General features: G+C 50.4%; 1 long non-coding RNA gene across 1 annotated transcript in view; it reads left to right on the top strand.

Moving 5' to 3' along the window:
* Nucleotides 1-430, top strand: part of LOC109117918 — an 8,628-nt gene extending 8,198 nt beyond the window's left edge. The window contains exon 3 of the long non-coding RNA XR_002025228.1: nucleotides 361-430. This is a non-coding gene — a long non-coding RNA (uncharacterized LOC109117918). The remainder of the gene's footprint in view (nucleotides 1-360) is intronic.
* The last annotated feature ends 6,108 nt before the right edge of the window (nucleotides 431-6,538 follow it).

Here is a 6,538-nt window from a genome sequence, read left to right as displayed (position 1 = left end):
TATTATTTAACACACACACACACACACACACACACACACACACACACACACACATATTTGGGCTACCATGTCATTTTCATGTGTTTATATTACATAATGTTCAAATGAGGATAAACTTATTTCTTCAAATATTTATCTTTTCTTTGTGAGAAAAGCACTTCCAGCTTTTTTGAAATGCACAGTAGGCTGTGATTATTATTACCTCACTGTGCGATAACACACTTTAACTCACTTTTCCTGTCGAATTGTAACTTAGTACCCACTGACCAACTCCCCACCCTGCCCCCCGCCTTTTAGGTTCTTGCAGTATTCGTTTAGTGCCTGACTTATTTGAGTGAGGGATTTTTTTTTTTTTTTAAGGATGCTGAAACCGGGACAAGCAAACAGGAACTGCTGACACCAGCTTCTGGTTCTTGAAGTATCTCATCAGACAGAAAAGAAATGTGACATGAACATATTCTGACACTAGGTGGCAGTCGATCATCTTTGCTGGGATCATGTAACCCTCGTTTCCCAGCAGAGGGCCTGTGACAGTCTTGTCACTGGGGAAATCTGGGCTTTCTGGGCTTTCAAGTACAAGTGTGGGAGGAGAAGCAAGAGGGAAGGAGGGAGAGAGAGAGAGGGAGGGAAGGAGGGAGAGAAAGAGAATATCAAAGTGAGAAGAAGGCAGGTAACGTTGTTTAGTAAGAGCTCCCTCCTGCTGTCCACCTACCCACTTAAGCCACAAGAGATTTGGGGACCAGGGTGTCCCTGGGTGGCAGTGAGTACAGCTCTGCTGGCATAGGGTGGTGTCCATGAAATCAGCCATTGGCATTCTGGCCTTGAATCCAGGATCTACTAAATCCATGAATCCTCGTTGGGTCACTCTCCTAACTGTGCTTAACCCCACTAGTACTCAGCTTTCTCAACTGACTTGTGAGGTACTCAGGCACAAGGGAGTGCTGAGTGTGTGCAAAAGCCGCAAGGTCTAACCCTGTCCCCCCTCCCCTTCTCCCCTCTCCCTCCTTTCCTCCTCCTCCTCCTCCTCTCAACACGCCGTCCTTCTCCCAGACTTCTACAAGGCCTCTGAAGCTTGGCCTTGGAATCCAAACCCCAAAGCCAGCAAGGCTGAAGCACTGGGCACATGGCTGCCTCCATGGGTCTTTGGGACCAGACGAGGGTGGTGGGTCTCCCGCTATGCCGCTGAGGGTCCCACTTGCTTCCATGCTCCTCCCTTAGAGTAGATGCCTCCTGGGAACCTGGGCTGGGGCCAGCGAAGCCCAAGAGAATTTCAAAGGAGCATTACGGAGGGTGTAATTCTCTCAAATCTCACGGCAACACTTGCTAAGGAGCAGATGAAGACTCGCTGTCCCTCAGGTCTCGTGGCGCAGAGGCTCTCTCCTCCACAGCTCTGAATTTCAGGGAAGCCCAGCAACCTCCAGGTGGCCCTCTTCTCCCCAGGTTCCTGCAGACCTGGCTGCCACCCGGTGAGGACAGACAGTCCGGTTCCTCCAGCCTCCTCCTGACAGGGTTTGGGCAGGGTGGGGCTAGAGAGGTGGTAGTAGTGGGTGTCAGGGAGTGGGCAGGGTGTGGCTGGCCTCCATGGAACAGGGTTGGGCAGCTGAGGGAGAGGGCAGAGTCCACTTGGGCCCACATCTCAGGAGGCTAAGGGCCAACTCCCTGAGGCCCGAGCAAGCCCCAGGCCTCGTTTCATGGGTGGGGACCCAGCTGCTTGTGTGCCCCCTGACCCCCACTTCAGAAAATTAGTGTTGGGGAAACAGACGCCTCCAAATCTGCAGAGCACTGTACAGTTTGGAGTTAGGCTGTGGGAGAATGGAGGACAAGTAAGGACTGGAGCAGAATATCTCCAAAGCATAAGTGTCCCTACTGGTATCAGATGGGAGGGCTCAGAGAAGTCATTTCCAGGCTCTTGGTATCTGGAACTGAACTGAGCGTGACACCAAGTGGGGCACGCGAAAACAGTAATAAGAGTAAGATTTATTTAAAGCAAAAGTACACGCCATGGGGTGAGAGCAGGAAGTGAGCAGAACTCATAGCCCCCAGGAGGGGCAGGTACAGTGTCTCTTAAGGTACTGGGGTTATAGGAGGGCCTATAACTAGGAAGTGACAGGAGAGGTATCTTCTCCCTGGGTGTTGGGAGAATTCTGCACCCCTAGGAGGCTGCAGTTCTTGACCTGACTGCACCACCCCCACTCCACAGCTCAACTCCCAGCCGTCCGTCTAACAAACAGCCCAGTCTGAGCCAGTTATCTGGGTCGCCCTCGTCCAGCTCTGAGCTCTAGATAGTCACACAATGATCACAATAGTCACTGTTTTTAAGATGATAATGATGATGATGATGATGATCCTTTGGATCTTGCTTTGTCCCAAGCACTACTGGAAGCATTTTACATTTTTGGACTCATTTCATCTTCACTACGGTCACATGAAGTGAAGAGCACTATCATCTCCCCTTTTCAGGTGATGAGACTGAGACACAGAGAGGTTTGCAACTTGTCCAAGATCACGCAGCTGATGAGCAGCCACTGGACATCAGGAGATATGCTGTCCCTGTCCACATGGATTTCAAAATCGATCATGGAAAAAGACAAAAAAAAAAACACCAAATAAGTGAGATAATTACAAAGTATTAAAGAAATCAGTGTGGTAGTGTGGTTGAGTCACCTGAAGGCTCTGTTGGAGAGAATACTTTAGGAAGGGTTCTCCTTCAGCTGAGACCGCTGGACAAAAACAGGAAGTGGAGGAAGAGTTTCCGGTGCAGGGAACCATTAGTGCAAGGCCTCTGAGGCAGGAAGACCTCCAGCCTCTACTCAGAGTTGGATTTTCCATGTGCAAAGCAGTTGAAGAGTTCTCAGCAAGGATGAGACTCTCTCCCATGAGAAGCACGTTGCCTCTTCACTGAGGAAGAGTGGCTTGTAAGGGACAAGGGCTTCCTCTAGGAAGCTTGGGCAGGAGAGGGTGCTAATTTGGTAACTTGGGCTTCAGGGGCTGTAGAGATGAGGGATGGTCTTAGGCTGAATTTGCTGAAGGGATGAGGAAACACGGGTGTGAAATTGTGAATCAGACCCCATTTTTCTCCTGGAGGAAGTGGGTGCTCCTAGTAATGCCCATCACTCACCAAATCTACTGGGATATTTTCTTTGCCTCTGCCACCTGCCATGCGGTCTCTGCTGTGCTGAGAAACCTCGCGATCACTCCATCCTTGCAGCCTTTGCACTGCCCAGGATGCTGGCCCTGTGGTAACCTTTTGCTGTTCAGGGTCCAGCTCGGCTACCCCCGCTTCCCAGAGCAGCCTTCCTTGAACACATCACTTGTGCCTGACCCAGGCCCTCTCCGCCCTGGCACTCCATTCCGATGCTCTAGCTTATACTCTCCTTTTCACTGTCTGGAGGGATACTGTTCATGTGTCTGCCTGCGTGCATTTTCGCCCTGTTTCTGCTGGAATGCAAACTCTCCTGAGGGCGGGCAGGACCAGCAGGGCTGCAAAGGGTCTCCCTGAATTGCTGAATCTCGTCACAAGAGGGCGCGAGTAAGCTTCCTTTCCCATTCTCTTCCAGGAGTCTAAAGAGGCACATTTTACCTCGCAGAGTGCACGTACAGCCGGGTTTTAATATTTTCTGAGAATTGAAAAATGTTTTTCTGCGGGGTTTCACGGTACTGATGTAAGACGGGTACGGAAGGTAGGGTAGAAGGGCGGGATTGCTGGGGCGCCGTACCTCTTCCCCGTGCTGCCCTTAGGTCTTCTGCTCCTGACGGGAGCAGCCCGCCCTTTGCGCACGCAGGACCTGCGTTCACACTTCCTGCACCGTGACACAGCACTTGGCAGTGACCCCAAAGATTTCCCAACCTACTGGGTGCACAGTTCCGTTTGATGAAGCTTGACAAGCGCTTAACGCAATAGTGAAGCACAGATCGTGCTGTCTGGTTGCTGTCGTTACTGTCCTGGGGGACGGCAGGAGGGACCCTTCGCGACCTGACGAATTCCAGCCCCGTTCCCTGCCCGCCGAGGTGGTGCCGGTGCTGCCCTGTCTGTCTGCGATCAGCCTGCGAGGGTGGGCGAGAGAGGCGCTGGCCAGGGGGCTCGAGGAGTGACCGTGGTGCAGAGCGGGGTTGACTGCGGCCACTCTGGTGACCCCCCATCAAATGTGGACTTAGGGAGGCCTGGAGTGTCCCCAGATGAGGAGCGCAGAACTTGATTCGGACCAGATTCTGGCCGCTCACCGAATTGGACCAGAACTGAATCAAATTCAATGGTTAGGTTCAATGTCGACCATCTGGGGAAATTCCATTCCGGTCTCCTCCAATTTGGTGCGCGACCAGAATCGTGGAAAGAATTAAGTTCTTGAACAGAGATAACACTGTGGCTTTAACAGGAAGCTGAAGAAAGTTATTCCTTATTAGTAAGCGCTTGTATGACTTTTCAGTTCTTCCTGGTCATGGTTAGTCTCTTGCTGTTTGTCTTTCCCTTTATTTCTTTAAACATATGGCTTTTATGTACGCCCCTTCCCCAGGTTTATGCCGGCCTGGTCCTGCGGTTTGCTGTTTCTGCTGCCCCTCCCCCGTGATGGTCTGTTTCCTTGTGTGTGTTGTGGTTTTGGTTTTGTCGAAGTTCTCTGTGGGAGGTACATTCCTGGCTCAAAGATGCATTTCTTTTTCTTTTCCGTTTTTTAGTAATGCACTTCATAATACATGCATTGTGGATAACTAGTGCATGTACAGCACACATCTTAATTCTTTTTAATCCTCTTCCTCTCTCCCCCTCCTCCATCTCTTAGTTCCCTTCAAAGATCTATCTCCCTATCTCCTATGTCTGTCTTTTACTTTGCTCTTTGGTTTATTTATACTTCAAGTTTTGAAGGTGTGCTTCTGCAGGAAGCGCTGTGATTGCTCTGTCAAGAGTCGGGACATACTGACAATAGAGCAAAGTCTTCTCTATTACTTCTTCCTTCCTTTCTTGTTTGTTTTTCATCAGAGTTCACTTGAAATTCATCCTGGGAGTTTTAAGACCATAGTTAAATCGATGCCATTTCGGACTCCTTAGCCGTGCCGTCTGCCAGCAGCTCGGCAGTCTCCAGGGCCTGGTTTTCCCAGCCGCCCCCAGTGGAGGACGGCATGGACACGTTCCATTCTTTCCCCTTTCACTGATGCCCTTTCCCTCAGGGCACAGCTTCCCCTGAGCCAGGCTGCACTCAGAGGGGTCTCCCGCCTGACTGTGCCCCTGCCTGGGCCTGCGTTTCCAGCCAGGCCTTCCCTGTAAGATGGTGTGGAATGCATGAGCCGTCCTTGTCCTCATCCGTGTCCACCCTGTCTACCTCCATTCCCGGCCTATGTGTAGCTTTCTTTCAACTTTTCCTGTTGATTAGAAAACATGTTTTAAAAGAAGTTTTTCTAATGTTTTGGGGTCTCATAGGCAGAGAGTTTCAGAACAGCTTCAGCATCACTGGGAGCTCGTGAGAAAGGCAGGATCCCAGGCTCTTTCCCAGATTCACTGGATCAGAATGTGACTTTTACATCCCCCAAGGTGAGAAGTACAGCTTTCCTTTTCTGTATGTTGAAGCAGAAGCAGGAGAGGTACTTTGCCTGGGCAACTTAGGATGTCGCAAAATGAAACTATTGCTTTCCTTCCCACCTACTTTTCCCTGGTCCAGGGGATCAAATGGAGAGAAAGAAGAGTTAGCTAGAATATTTGTCAGCTGCTGCCTTTCCAGTCCCACAGAGACCATGACTGGGCTCTGGTGCTGAGTAGTTCTATAGGAAGTGGGCCCAAAGGTCCCTGCACTGCCCCAGCCTGGTGCCTGCAGGGCCAGGGAGCCTGGGTGCCCCTGGGCCTTCTCAGCTTTCTTTGACCTGCCATGTTCCTTCATGTTGTCCCAGTCCGTAGGACTGTTCTGCCTTAGTTTCTTTCTCCTGAGCATCAGATGGAGCCAACTCTGAATCCCAGCTCTGGGATGAGGTTTTCTATGCCAGGGGAAGCAATTGCAATCCTTCCTGCAGAAATGCACCTTCAAAATGCACCAGCTCCCAGCTGCAGCCCCAGAGCCTTCTCTCTGGAAACCGTCAGCTGCCAGCCATTCACAACTTCGTGGAACTGCAGAAACGAGTCTGGAACACGGCCAGACTTTTCCTCGGCTGTCTCATTGGTTCAAGTTTCATCCTTAATGTAAAAGACTCCCATGATGTCCACAACACCACACAGCTAAAGGGATAGGATTCTGCCCTTCTATCTACAGGCTCTGTTTTCTTGTGAAGTAAGTGAACAAAGGAAGCAGTCCAGGGTCCCATACTAAGGACCATAATATTCAATTAAGTTTACTTTAAATTGCCATCATAAAATGGCCACTGTCCTGGTTGATCTTAGTCTTACTTAAATTCATTATGTACTCACGCCCTGCATCTGTTCAATATGGTGGGCACCTACCTATTAATGCCTCAGGCTAAGCCAAGTGGCAGAGATGCCGTGAGCCAGGCTTGGGAGGTTCATTCTGTCAGTTGTCTAAGGCCATGGCATTAGTTAAATGCTAGGGTTTGCATCAAACGC

The sequence above is a fragment of the Fukomys damarensis genome, unplaced genomic scaffold, assembly GCF_012274545.1.
Source record: "Fukomys damarensis isolate Sample0158 unplaced genomic scaffold, DMR_v1.0_HiC HiC_scaffold_16, whole genome shotgun sequence".
Lineage (NCBI taxonomy): Eukaryota > Metazoa > Chordata > Mammalia > Rodentia > Bathyergidae > Fukomys > Fukomys damarensis.
Note: the sequence above shows the minus strand (reverse complement) of the source record. Positions and strands in the feature narration are given on the sequence as shown.